The 14,538-nt window shown below is 46.9% G+C and overlaps 1 long non-coding RNA gene across 2 annotated transcripts; it reads right to left on the bottom strand.

The window, feature by feature from the left end:
- Window positions 1-11,519: 11,519 nt before the first annotated feature.
- On the bottom strand, window positions 11,520-13,929 carry LOC307017253. Of its 2 annotated transcripts, XR_013802089.1 has the most exons (7): window positions 13,809-13,929; window positions 13,633-13,707; window positions 13,069-13,464; window positions 12,777-12,881; window positions 12,436-12,668; window positions 12,178-12,356; window positions 11,520-11,618 (listed from the first exon to the last, which is right to left on the bottom strand). It is a non-coding gene; the product is annotated as an uncharacterized lncRNA (long non-coding RNA). The 2 variants fall into 2 exon arrangements; XR_013802090.1 differs by having other exon boundaries at window positions 13,633-13,921.
- Window positions 13,930-14,538: the final 609 nt, after the last annotated feature.

The following is a 14,538-nucleotide window of genomic DNA, read 5'->3' as shown; positions in this document are numbered from 1 at the left end:
ATGCAGAGCACAATCGTACCTTTTACTATTTTAATGTATTTGCATTATATATCTTTGGGCTATAAAAGCAACATATTTGGATGACTTTGTCAGTTTATGGAGCTTATCCCACAAATCCCGGAGGATCCGGGCCAAATTTGGGAGCTCATAGGCGGCCTGCCATAGGCCCCCACCCGTGGAAAGAAAAAACAATGAAAGAAAACGGTCAATTATATGTTAAAATAATAAAAAAATGAACTTTTAAAATTACAACAGAGAAGGGGCTCAGAGAAGGGGAGAAGGGGCTCAAGTGTTCGGCGCTTCGGGACGAAGCCCCGAACACTTTTCCCCTCCCCCGTTGCAAGGTACAACGGAGAGGGGAATCCAGACTTCCCCTCCTCCGTTGTAAAAAACCGTTCATGTTTTCCAAGCTACCATCTGCACGAAATCGGAAACCCGGTTTTTGAGAGGACTCAGAAAAAAAACGGCTGTGTAACTTCATGGAGGAATTCATCCGCTGTATGTGCACTCTGGCTCGGATACATTTTGTTGCCCGGAGACCCCCCAGCATGGTTCTTCCCAAACTTTAAGTTTTGGAACTGAGCTCCGGAGGAAGGCAAGGGGAGTTGACAGGGGACTCAATCCGCCTCATGAGGCACTATTCTCGGATACATTTCAACACTTTTAGCCCTTTTTGATGGTTCTCCAAAAAATAACTGACTTTTTCAGAGTGTGGAGGAATGCAAGGGGAGTTGACAGGGGACTCAATCCGCCTCATGAGGCACTATTCTCGGATACATTTAAACACTTTTAGCCATTTTTGATGGTTCTCCAAAAGATAACTGACTTTTTCAGAGTGTGGAGGAATGCGAGGGGAGTTGACAGGGGACTTTACCCGCCTTATGGGGCACTATTCTCGGATACATTTCAACACTTTTAGCCATTTTTGATGGTTCTCCAAAAAATAACTCTGACTTTTTCAGAGTGTGGAGGAATGCAAGGGGAGTTGACAGGGGACTCAATCCGCCTCATGAGGCACTATTCTTGGATACATTTCAACACTTTTAGCCATTTTTGATGGTTCTCCAAAAAATAACTGACTTTTTCAGAGTGTGGAGGAATGCAAGGGGAGTTGACAGGGGACTTTTCCCGACTTATGGGGCACTATTCTCGGATACATTTCAACACTTTTAGCCATTTTTGATGGTTCTCCAAAAAATAACTGACTTTTTCAGAGTGTGGAGGAATGCGAGGGGAGTTGACAGGGGACTCAATCCGCCTTATGGGGCACTATTTTCGTATACATTTTTTCATTTTCACCCATTTTTTATGGAACTCCAAAAAGACAAGTTAGTCTTTTTTTTCCCTTCCTCTTCTGATTTCTCACTGATTGAATGGCAAACGCGACCCGCCATCGGAGGGCCTCCGCCGGCCCGGCCTCGTGCCGGTGCTCTGGCGGTCGGTTCCTCCGAACTGCGGGTTCGACTCTGATGGCCGGGAGGGACGAGGGAAACATCGGGGGGGTCTGCTGGAGGCTCCTGCTGGAGTCTTGCGTTCACTGGGACCTGGCTCAAAAAACTCGAAACCCTGACTCCAGTGCGCTGTTGCGGCCATGCGCCTCCGGGTACCAGACTCCCCTGCCTCCTCCGTGTTGCGTGGGCTGCGTGGGGGTAACCCTGCGTGTCCGTTACCCTGCGTGTCTCTTACCTCCCAGGCCGACCGATATGAAGCGTTTCCAAGACGAAGCGTCTGAATCAGGGGTCCCACCACGGGTTCCGTAGCGGGGTGGAAGTTCCACCTCCCCACTTCGCCGCGGAATGCAAGACAAACACCTGTTTCTCTCATCCTCCACTGTGGCATAGCGGCCTTAGTCGGCTGCGGCATTCAGCAATTGGCCTTGCTCCGGGCACAGGACCCTACTTCATCAAACTACCTGTTTGATCCTGCGTAACAACCACATATATGCTTGTCTGCAAAGACATTGATCGAATGGCAAACGTGACCCGCCATCGGAAGGCCTCCGCCGGCCCGGCTTCGTGCCGGTGCTCTGGCGGTTGGTTCATCCAAACTGTGGGTTTGACTCTGCTCCTGGGAGCGCATATATGCTTGTCTGCAAAGAGGGACATGCCTGGTCCCGCCCAGGTGTTCTTCTACGGCTAGTGTCCAGCCAGCTGCGGTATCAGCAAATTTGACCCGCCATCGGAGGGCCTCCTCCCCGGGTCCAGCTTCCGGTGCTTGGCGGTCGGTTCATCCAAACTACGGGTAATCCTGGAGCGGACAAAGATATGTGTATTTGCCTGAAGGATGGAAATAAACAAAGAATGATATTTTACAGGACATGATGGATATGTGTTTTTTCCAGGCTTTTTGGAAATAAACCAAATGTGATTTTGCAGTGCATTATATAGCTCATTTTACCCATGTGATGTTGTGCAGTACATGACTGAGCTCATTTAATGATATGGTCTACCAGGCGAAGTGGGATGCTGCCATGTCCCAACTGGTCTCCGGAGGAATATAAGGAGAGTTGACAGGGGACTCTGCCCAGTGCTCATGAACCAAATGAGGGGTGTGTTAGAGGGGAAGGCTCTGGCTGTTTCTGCAGCCTCTGCATCTACCTTCTCTCCCCACCCCGATACCAGCGCGTGCCTGCTGTAAAAGGCAGGTGCACGGGCTCTCACTGCCACTAACTCTGAGCCAGGCTCCCGAGCAGCACGTTCTCCCCGGCAGTCCGCCAGCAGATGAAAAACACCCACCTCTCCGCCTCTTCCCAGGGACGAGGGAACCGCGCGGGGGGGTCTGCTGGAGGTTCCTGCCGGGTGCTCCGTACTGCGTTTCACCGGGACCTGGCTCGAAAAACTCGGAACTCTGACTCCAGTGCGGTGTGGCGGTCTCGCCCTGGCCGTCCACCATGCGCCTCCGGGTGCCTGACTCCTCCGGGGGCAGGTGCGAGGGGTTCAATGCACCAAATGAGGGGTGTGTTAGAGGGGAAGGCTCTGGCTGTTTCTGCAGCCTCTGCATCTACCTTCTCTCCCCACCCCGATACCAGCGCGTGCCTGCTGTAAAAGGCAGGTGCACGGGCTCTCACTGCCACTAACTCTGAGCCTGGCTCCCGAGCAGCACGTTCTCCCCGGCCGTCCGCCAGCAGATGAAAAACACCCACCTCTCCGCCTCTTCCGAGGGACGAGGGAACCGCGCGGGGGGGTCTGCTGGAGGTTCCTGCCGGGTGCTCCGTACTGCGTTTCACCGAGACCTGGCTCGAAAAACTCGGAACTCTGACTCCAGTGCGGTGTGGCGGTCTTGCCCTGGCCGTCCACCGTGCGCCTCCGGGTACCTGACTCCCCTGCCTCCTCCGGGGGCAGGTGCGAGGGGTTCAATGCCTCCTCCCTCCGCTGCGGCGAAAGCCGGAGCGGGACGGAGCGCCCGGAGGTACTGTTATCCCCACGTTTTTGTACCCAAAACTGTCTTGTGAGCTCGTGGCAGAACCATGAAACAAAAAACAATCAATGTATCGGACACATCACCAGCCCCGCGTTGGTGCGGAGGTGGGACCATTTTAACCAGGTGGTAACCCAAGTCCTCCCTTTGGTCCGTGTTCCCTGCATTGAAGCATCGGACCCATGGTTGCAATCACCAGTTGGCTAACGCATATAAACGGAGAAACAGAAAACCATTTAAATAGAATTCATTGTGTGTGTTTTTGGAAGGATGTTGACCGAATGCCCGGTGTGCAGTCTCCGCTATCTGGCTTTGAATAAGCACCTTAAGCACAAACATGAAGTGCGGAACCTGGAGGAAAGAGGCATCATTCTTAAAATGGCCAGTGGTAGAATAAATGTTCGGACCAAACCCTGTCCCATCACAGGGTGTTCGTATGCTGGGAAGAAACTACACCGTCATGTAACTCGTGACCACCCTGAGTTCTCCCGAGATGAGGCACATCAGGTCATGGCAAGGCTGAAGCATAGTGTGGCCATGCAGTTGCTCCATGACCTCCGAGAGACTAATCCCATCATTGGAATGGCTACATTATTGGATATAGACAATGAGGAGGAATACCCGGTGCACCCTCCACCCTTCTCCCCACATACCGAGTGTGACGAAGAGGACTGCATGCAGGTGAGGCTGGACAATGTGGCATTGAGGGCTCAGAAGGATGCCCTCATTGATGAGGTGAAGACCCTGTGCTCCAGGCTAAAACAGGGTCTAAAACCCAGGAAGCAGAATGCCACTGCTGCTCTGCTTGAGGAAGACGAAGAATGTATACGATTTAAGGGCGTAGCAATCCCAAGTACCCCCGACATGAACTCAGTAGCCTCCGGCAGCAATACCCCTCTCAAGACCCCGGTGAAGACTATCATGCGGTCCATAGAAGCCTCTGCGAGTGAGACCCCTCTCAAGTCTGTGATGCGGTCCCCAGAAGCCTCCGGAAGCAAGACCCCGGTGAAGACTGTCATGCGGTCCGACAAAGCCTCCGGTAGTGAGACCCCGGTGAAGACTGTCATGCGGTCCCCAGAAGCCTCCGGAAGCAAGACCCCGGTGAAGACTGTCATGCGGTCCGACAAAGCCTCCGGAAGCAAGACCCCGGTGAAGACTGTCATGCGGTCCCCAGAAGCCTCCGGAAGCAAGACCCCGGTGAAGACTGTCATGCGGTCCCCAGAAGCTTCCGGAAGGAAGACCCCGGTGAAGACTGTCATGCGGTCCCCAGAAGCCTCCGGAAGCAAGACCCCGGTGAAGACTGTAATGCGGTCCCCAGAAGCCTCCGGAAGCAAGACCCCGGTGAAGACTGTCATGCGGTCCCCAGAAGCCTCCGGAAGCAAGACCCCGGTGAAGACTGTCATGCGGTCCCCAGAAGCCTCCGGAAGCAAGACCCCGGTGAAGACTGTCATGCGGTCCATAGAAGCCTCTGCGAGTGAGACCCCTCTCAAGTCTGTGATGCGGTCCCCAGAAGCCTCCGGAAGCAAGACCCCGATGAAGACTGTCATGCGGTCCGTAGAAGCCTCCTGTAGTGAGACCCCTGTATGCCAGAAGACCCGTGCGTCTGTCTCCAATAATCTGAAAGCTAATCTGGCTAAGGACTGGCCCTCTCCCCAAAATCAATGGTCCACTGGGAAGGGACGGGGGAATACCATGCGTGAAATCACGTTGCCTAAAAGCATGGAGACGTACATTCAGACATACAGAGGTCATTGTGAGGTTCTCGCACCGACAGTAAAACGGAAAGAGAATTGTATGTCCAATGTCAGCCGGATAAAGAACTTCATAGTATTCATGGCCCATGGTGTTGACCGGCTGTCAGACTGGCTGTTTCTAAAAGACACAAAGAGGGTCCGTGGCTGGAGCAAGTATATTTCAGAGTCGGGCCGGACAGTCACAACATCGCTGTTGTTCCTGAAGACTGTGAACCATTTCCTGAGGTAATTGTCTGCATCAAAGCTCCGGGGGTGCAGGCTCACCCAGTCTGATATGACCCACATCATCAGAGAGGTAAAAGCCAACATTAACGATTTGAAAAAGTCTGTCACTCTCCACCAGTTTAAGGTGAAGAGGGACAAGCTGGATCGTCTGCCGAGCCAGGCGGAGCTTCTCGCCGCCATGGCGGCCGCTGAGAAGCGCATCCCTGATCTCCTTGACCTGATGGCTAGCAATCCGACCTCAATCACCCAGTACCTGCTATATGGCTATCTAACCCTCCATTGGAGCCTCCTGTATGGCCACCGTCCGGGTGTGTACGCAAACATGACCAACACGGAGGTCTTTGAGGCGGACAGAATGGGCACTGCTGAGGGCTACATCATCCACGTGCAGGATCACAAGACTGCCAAGACATTTGGTGAAGCACAGCTGGTGCTTACAATAAAGGAGTTTAGCTGGGTCATGCGGTGGATGGGGATAAAAGAGGGCTTGTCGGGTCCTCAGAGTGAATTCTTCCTTTTCACATCGGGGAAGCAGGCTTCCAAGAACCTGAACGCTCACTTGAAGAGGGCTTGGGCTGATGCTGGGCTAGAAACAGCCGTCACCTTCACCATCTTGCGCACTGCCCTGGCTGACAATATCAAGCATCACCAAGATCCAGAAAGCAGGTCGATTCTGGCTAGGTTTATGTGCCACGACGTAAGCACTGCAGACCGGTTCTACGCAAATAAGCCTGGAATAAAGGAGGCATTGAAGATCCGCTCCATGTTCAGGGCGGCGGCAGCAGCTGCAGCAGCATCATCATCATCATCAGAAGGAGGTCTACCACCGTCAGCTACCTCCGAAGAGGACTCAGGGGCGGAGAGCAGCGATACCTCTTCTTCAGGACCGATTGATACTCCTGATGAGGGGAAAGGGGCCGTGGACTCAACCTTTTTTCCCCGGTGCACTGTACAAGTTAGACGGCTAATATGGCCCCCAGGCCCCTGTTAATCATGTTGTAATCATGTTGTAATCATGTTGTTATTATATTTATTTTGTATACTGTTTTTGTAAAAATGGTGTGATAATTAAATAAAAAAAATAAAAAAACATTAGTATAACCTTGAAGGTTCCCAGGGGCAAATACAGTGCCAGGTATCAGACTATTTAAACAATGTGTACCAATGATTAAGACACCTTCCCTGGCTTGTAAAATGCGGTGATGCGCCCTGGACGTATCAGACTATTTTAAACAACTTTTCCCTGCCTTTCAAACACGTATCCCTGGGTGTTTTAGCCTGTCATTTTGCAGGATATAATTTAACATGTAACCTCTCCTGGAAATGGACATATTCTGTGCATGTCCAGGAGAGGTTCCATGTTAAATGATATCCTGCAAAATGACAGGCTACAACTCTTTTCCAGACGTTTAAAAACACTTTTCCCGACCATTTAAACATTATTTCTGGCTTGTAAAGTGCGGTGATGAGCCCTGACAGTATCAGACTATTTAAAGGTTTACCAGGAGCATGAGAATATCCTCCAAAGAAGGGGTGGTAGTGTCGTGAATAAGGCCGAATATGTATGCCGATGTGCGGACGGTAAAGCACCGCAAAATCCACCCCCTTTAGGGTAACCAGGGGCATGAAGTTCTGTAGGGTGTGAACAGCTGGGTTTAGTCCGTGGGGGAGTGCTTAAGTCCGGGGGCCCGGGGTCTCACGGTGCACGAGGTTATGGAAGTACCACTGTTGCCGGAGGTCCTCAGTCCGTCCTTTGGGGCTCTTTCAGGGGCTACAGAGAGGTGGTTTTCCCGGTCCCTCTCCTGGAGGTATGAAATAACCTGAGCTCCATGTGAGGGAGCCGTGCTGGAGCTGCTTAGTCCGTCCTTTGGGGCTCTGTGAGGGGCTAAAAAGAGGTGTTTTTCCCGGTCTATTTTAATGTAAGTCTGACATGAGCAGAGTGTGCATGTGAGGGAGCCATGCTGGAGCTGCTTAATCCGTCCTTTGGGGCTCTGTGAGGGGCTAAAAAGAGGTGTTTTTCCCGGTCTATTTTAATGGAAGACTGACATGAGCAGAGTGTGCATGCTTTGAAACTAATCCACCCACGCTTAGTATGCTATTTTAGGGTATAAATCGTACCTTGTCACCATGCATGTAGCTGCATTTAAAAAAAGCTTACAGCACCGGGTATTCCCAGGCGGTCTCTCATCCAAGCACTGACACGGCCCGACCCTGCATTACTATGGGTCTCTGAAACAATCTGACTTTTACCACACTGTGAGCAGGGTTTAATCCGATTTTCAGCACTCTTTCCCCCGCAGAAACTAGTTTAAATCACCGTGGTCACCATGGTGGGGATTTAGGAATGTACCTGTGTGTGGTGCGGAGCTTCCCTGCACTTTAAATCCATTGATTTGCCCTGTTTTTGTTGTATTTTTTATTATTAATGCACTGTGCTCCCTGGGACGACGCGCCTTCCTGTGGGGACACATGAGAACTGCACTCAAATCACTTTGTGCTTTTTAAACAGTTTAACATATTTTTTTCCACATTTAAAAACCGCTTTCTGCCCTGGAAATCATTTCTAATCATTATTACCGTTATGGAGGGGCTGCAGGAACACTTTCCCCGCCTTGCAAACATTTATTCCTGGTTAAAATAATCAATTTGTTCCGCCTGCTTTCCGTCAGCACCTCTGCGGCTGTCGGATTAACACAGATGAATGCACTTTAAACACTCACGCAGCCAGAATTCCTGCTCTTTTCCTGGGTTACAAAGTGAGGTGACGCAGCCTGTCCTCTGAGTCTCCCCGCCTCTCAGAGACTTATTTCTGGGTAAAAAAAGCCATGTGCTCCGCCCCCTGGATCTCTGCATGTGTGTGTGCCTGTGAGTCTCTGGCTACTGTCCACATGCCCGCATTATGAGGCACTATTTTCGGATACATTTTCTCATTTTCACCACTTTTCATGTTTTTATTATGTATATTGTTATATTATTATTATTGTATATATGTATACTGTGTATACTGTTTTTTTTTAAATCATGTGATTATTAAATAAATAGTAAAACATGAATATAACCTTGAAGGTTCCCAGGGGCAAATACAGTGCCAGGTGTCAGATTATTTAAACAATGTTTACCCAGGATTCAGACACCTTCCCTGGCTTGTAAAATGCGGTGATGCGCCCTGGAGGTATCAGACTATTTTAAACAACTTTTCCCTGCCTTTCAAACACGTATCCCTGGTCGTTTTAGCCTGTCATTTTGCAGGATATAATTTAACATGTAACCTCTCCTGGAAATGGACATATTCTGTGCATTTCCAGGAGAGGTTCCATGTTAAATGATATCCTGCAAAATGACAGGCTACAACTCTCTTCCAGACGTTTAAAAACACTTTTCCCGACCATTTAAACATTATTTCTGGCTTGTAAAGTGCGGTGATGAGCCCTGACAGTATCAGACTATTTAAAGGGTTACCAGGAGCATGAGAATATCCTCCAAAGAAGGGGTGGTAGTGTCGTGAATAAGGCCGAATATGTATGCCGATGTGCGGACGGTAAAGCACCGCAAAATCCACCCCCTTTAGGGTAACCAGGGGCATGAAGTTCTGTAGGGTGTGAACAGCTGGGTTTAGTCCGTGGGGGAGTGCTTAAGTCCGGGGGCCCGGGGTCTCACGGTGCACGAGGTTATGGAAGTACCACTGTTGCCGGAGGTCCTCAGTCCGTCCTTTGGGGCTCTTTCAGGGGCTACAGAGAGGTGGTTTTCCCGGTCCCTCTCCTGGAGGTATGAAATAACCTGAGCTCCATGTGAGGGAGCCGTGCTGGAGCTGCTTAGTCCGTCCTTTGGGGCTCTGTGAGGGGCTAAAAAGAGGTGTTTTTCCCGGTCTATTTTAATGTAAGTCTGACATGAGCAGAGTGTGCATGTGAGGGAGCCATGCTGGAGCTGCTTAATCCGTCCTTTGGGGCTCTGTGAGGGGCTAAAAAGAGGTGTTTTTCCCGGTCTATTTTAATGGAAGACTGACATGAGCAGAGTGTGCATGCTTTGAAACTAATCCACCCACGCTTAGTATGCTATTTTAGGGTATAAATCGTACCTTGTCACCATGCATGTAGCTGCATTTAAAAAAAGCTTACAGCACCGGGTATTCCCAGGCGGTCTCTCATCCAAGCACTGACACGGCCCGACCCTGCATTACTATGGGTCTCTGAAACAATCTGACTTTTACCACACTGTGAGCAGGGTTTAATCCGATTTTCAGCACTCTTTCCCCCGCAGAAACTAGTTTAAATCACCGTGGTCACCATGGTGGGGATTTAGGAATGTACCTGTGTGTGGTGCGGAGCTTCCCTGCACTTTAAATCCATTGATTTGCCCTGTTTTTGTTGTATTTTTTATTATTAATGCACTGTGCTCCCTGGGACGACGCGCCCTCCTGTGGGGACACATGAGAACTGCACTCAAATCACTTTGTGCTTTTTAAACAGTTTAACATATTTTTTTCCACATTTAAAAACCGCTTTCTGCCCTGGAAATCATTTCTAATCATTATTACCGTTATGGAGGGGCTGCAGGAACACTTTCCCCGCCTTGCAAACATTTATTCCTGGTTAAAATAATCAATTTGTTCCGCCTGCTTTCCGTCAGCACCTCTGCGGCTGTCGGATTAACACAGATGAATGCACTTTAAACACTCACGCAGCCAGAATTCCTGCTCTTTTCCTGGGTTACAAAGTGAGGTGACGCAGCCTGTACTCTGAGTCTCCCCGCCTCTCAGAGACTTATTTCTGGGTAAAAAAAGCCATGTGCTCCGCCCCCTGGATCTCTGCATGTGTGTGTGCCTGTGAGTCTCTGGCTACTGTCCACATGCCCGCATTATGAGGCACTATTTTCGGATACATTTTCTCATTTTCACCACTTTTCATGTTTTTATTATGTATATTGTTATATTATTATTATTATTGTATATATGTATACTGTGTATACTGTTTTTTTAAAAATCATGTGATTATTAAATAAATAGTAAAACATGAATATAACCTTGAAGGTTCCCAGGGGCAAATACAGTGCCAGGTGTCAGATTATTTAAACAATGTTTACCCAGGATTCAGACACCTTCCCTGGCTTGTAAATTGCGGTGATGCGCCCTGGAGGTATCAGACTATTTTAAACAACTTTTCGCCGCCTTTCAAACACTTGTTCCTGGGTTATAGCCTGTCATTTTGCACGATATCATTTAACATTGAATCTCTCCTGGAAATGGACATATTCTGTGCATTTCCAGGAGAGGTTACATGTTAAATTATATCCTGCAAAATGACAGGCTACAACTCTCTTCCATACGTTTAAAAACACTTTCCCGACTATTTTAAACAACTTTTCCCCGCCTTTCAAACACTTGTTCCTGGGTTATAGCCTGTCATTTTGCAGGATATCATTTAACATGGAATCTCTCCTGGAAATGGACATATTCTGTGCATTTCCAGGAGAGGTTACATGTTAAATGATATCCTGCAAAATGACAGGCTACAACTCTCTTCCAGACGTTTAAAAACACTTTTCCCGACCATTTAAACATTATTTCTGGCTTGTAAAGTGCGGTGATGAGCCCTGACAGTATCAGACTATTTAAAGGGTTACCAGGAGCATGAGAATATCCTCCACAGAAGGGGTGGTGGTGCAGTGAATAAGGCCGAATATGGATACCGATGTGCGGACGGTAAAGCACCGCAAAATCCACCCCCTTTAGGGTTACCAGGGGCATGAAGTTCTGTAGGGTGTGAACATCTGGGTTTAGTCCGTGGGGGAGTGCTTAAGTCCGGGAGTCCGGGGACTCACGGTGTGCAAGGTTATGGAGGTGCCCATGTCAGGGACACATGCTGGAGGTCTGTGGTCCGTTCTTTGGGGGTCTTGGAGGGGCCACAGAGAGGAGATTTCCCCGGTCTCTGTCCTGGATGAGTGAAATAAACAGAGTCTCCATTTCAGGGACACATGCTGGAGGTCTCTCTCCCGAGAGTGGACGTCCATTGCCTGTAAATAGGTCTAACATTAGGTCTGTCACTTTGGCTAACCGCACCACTGTCTGTCGTCTCCCGCGAGTGGACATCCATTGCCCCTAAATAGGGTTAGGGGATTGAATAGATTCTTACAATCGTCATCTGGCTCCTGATTTTGTCGACAAAGGCAGACACTTTACTGTCCTGGGCAATGAACAGTCCATCAAATAGAGACGGTTCATCTGTCCTGCGAAATTCGAGAAAGACATTGTAAGCAACATTATCATACATACATAAGTTTGATTGTGTCCTCTATTTAATGTGGCCAATTTGCTTTTGCCATAACATTTTCATAAATGTGGAAAAGGTCTTTGTGAATTTGATCTGTAATTCTGTGTAAAGTCTTTTGTCACCATTATTTAACATTAGTGAAAAGTTTACTGACTTCTTGTAAAAAGGTAAAAATAAAAGTACATCCTTTATATTGATGGGCATGGAATAGGGCAGAGGAAGGCATAGAAAAATTAGCGATTATATCCAAAACTGGTTCTTAGCTCCAACATATCCAACTAACGTCAACCATTTAACATTTTAAAGTTGAGTTAACTTTACAGGCGTCATATATAATAATTTTTATGAATTGGATTTATATAATTATGTGTAATTTCAAACCAACTATTGTTTTCTGATGGTCTACAAACTTTGGAAAAAGAAATTGCAGAGTTGGGGAAAGTTAAACATTTCAGCAAAGACATTCAGCTTAGTCAATAAAACAACAACTAAAATGAGAATATGATTTCACTGACCCTCTGGACTTCTTGAAGCGATAATGCTTTCTATTGCCATCTACAGCAATAGCCAGCATGTCAGGTGTGCATGCTGGGCATTTAAAGGGCTCCACCAGGCATAGATCTTCTTGTCTGTAATTACAGAAGGCAAACTCCCGAAAGACTCTGTGGAAGGTATCGCTACAGATTCTGCCTGTCTGGAAACAAGAATGGTATTCATTTGGTTAATTAAAAGTTTGGTATTCAAAAATCTTGAAAAACACATTTTATTCTTACCCTTCCTGTGGAAAACGATCGATGTTCAAGCATTTTTATAAATACTTGCTGGGATAATGCTGGGCTGGCCAATTTCATTTGCTCGAATGATGTGAACACATCAAACTTAAAAATAATTTTGCAGCTGTCGGTTGCTGGCCAGTATTTGTATCCCAGCAAGTCACCTATGCTCGGGGACCATTTGGCGGAACAAATTGGACAGCACACAGAAGGCAGACGAACGTTGTATGGACCTGAGAAAAAATATAAATTTGCAATTTGACAGCTATCTATGCAATGTAGGACAAAAGTATAATAGTAATCCTGTATTTCTGCTTGATCGTCTTCTGGTGGCAACAAACCATTGATAGTCACCAACACGGTCTGCTTTCCTGGGATGATGGTGAAATCTTGGCTTGGACCACAGAAGCAGATTTGGGATGGCGGAGGAATTGGAAGCAGACACACTGCAGCAAAGACAATTTCAGAGATTCATATGCATGTTAGGACATGTTAGGAAATGTAGTCAATACAAATTGAGACATTTTAACTGTTAAAGCAAACTTCCGACATGGTGAAAATGATGCCGCTGTATATGTAGCGCACATTAGGAAACCATGGTAAGGGAATATGTAATACATTATTTGAACCCACCTTGTTCACAGAGTCCATATTGGCCACTTTCATCCACAACCACTAAGGATGTGGGAGGAATAGGTCTTTAAAACCCATCAAACATGGCTTCCCTGTCATGGAAGACATGTTTACCATGGATAATAGGGTCACATGCCGGACAAAGAAAGGGAGTTCCTGGTGGAACACAGTCCAAGCACCGGACCACAGCATCAGCAGTTTTGCATTGGAGACAGGAACGTGTAGTGACAATCTCTGCAGCCAATTTCAAATTAAGGAGCTCTGGCATTGCAGCTCTGAATTTTTGTTCACGTTTCAACTGTCTTTGGGTCCATGTTGATGCAGTGGGTGTTTCTTCTGATGATGCAGGGACAGTGAGAGAACCCAACAGGTTTCTCAGTGTCTGAAGATGTTGATCTAAAATAACAAAATATAAAACAAATCATGGAATTTAGTTTAATTAAAAAAAGATATTCCATACATGGCTTTTCACTTTACAATGTATCATGAACAAAGCTATTACATACTACAAACAATTACCTACATTTCAAGTTGAAGGATAATTTAAGAATTCATTGTGCATACCAAGACTTGGGACCTGTAGAGGAATCTCATGTGTCTCCTCGACCTCTGGGGACTTCTGAGAGCTGGAAGGTTTAACTGCATAAAACAAAGTACGATGATATGGGAAACATTATTGAGGACCGACCAACGACATTAAAACTTAATGAAACACTAGAACTAGATTATATTTTACAGACCAGATCGATTCTTATTCCAATGTTGGGCTATAATGTTCCCATCCAGGTCCCTCTTCCTCCAGGAAACATTTGATCCTTGCGTTATTTTCTTTGGTATCTTCTGTATCTTCGGTTTCTTTGGTTTCTTAATATATAAATATATAAAAGAGATTATATATTTCCCTTAATTGTTGCACACACATCTTTGTAATGTGTGTGTCTGTTATCATTTGAGTAAATGTTATAATACATTTTTGGATAATGTTGTACTTGCCTTATTTGCCAACTCATCTGCGAGGGCATTCCCTATCTCTAGCCATTCATTCAGTTGCTTGGATGCCATTTTTAAGTGAGGATAAAAAGGGCAACAACAAACAAAGGATGAACTGACATACAGGGAGGGAGAAAAACAAAACAAAAGACAAGAAAACGAGAGGGGTGAAAGAGAGTAGGAAGAGGAATATGGCTCTGAAAAGAACCGTTGATTGTTTTATGATAATAGGCTACTTCATATAATTGAATTGATAGATGACCTGAAAAAAACCAAACAGATGAACTCAGATTAGCTGTGCTACCATGTAATTTAATTGTTGCTTCATAAATAAGCATTTGCCAAAATAAAACTACAGGCACCAAAATCAATCAAGTCCCAGGTAAATCAGTAATTACAGGGAAATATATTTCTCTTTTTAACTAGATGTGATGCTTTCACAAAACTTAAGTTGAATTAGCGAATGTTTAAAGAAGTAAA

Source organism: Notothenia rossii (assembly GCF_949606895.1).
Source record: "Notothenia rossii genome assembly, chromosome: 8".
NCBI lineage: Eukaryota > Metazoa > Chordata > Actinopteri > Perciformes > Nototheniidae > Notothenia > Notothenia rossii.
This window is presented reverse-complemented; position numbering and strand designations above follow the sequence as displayed.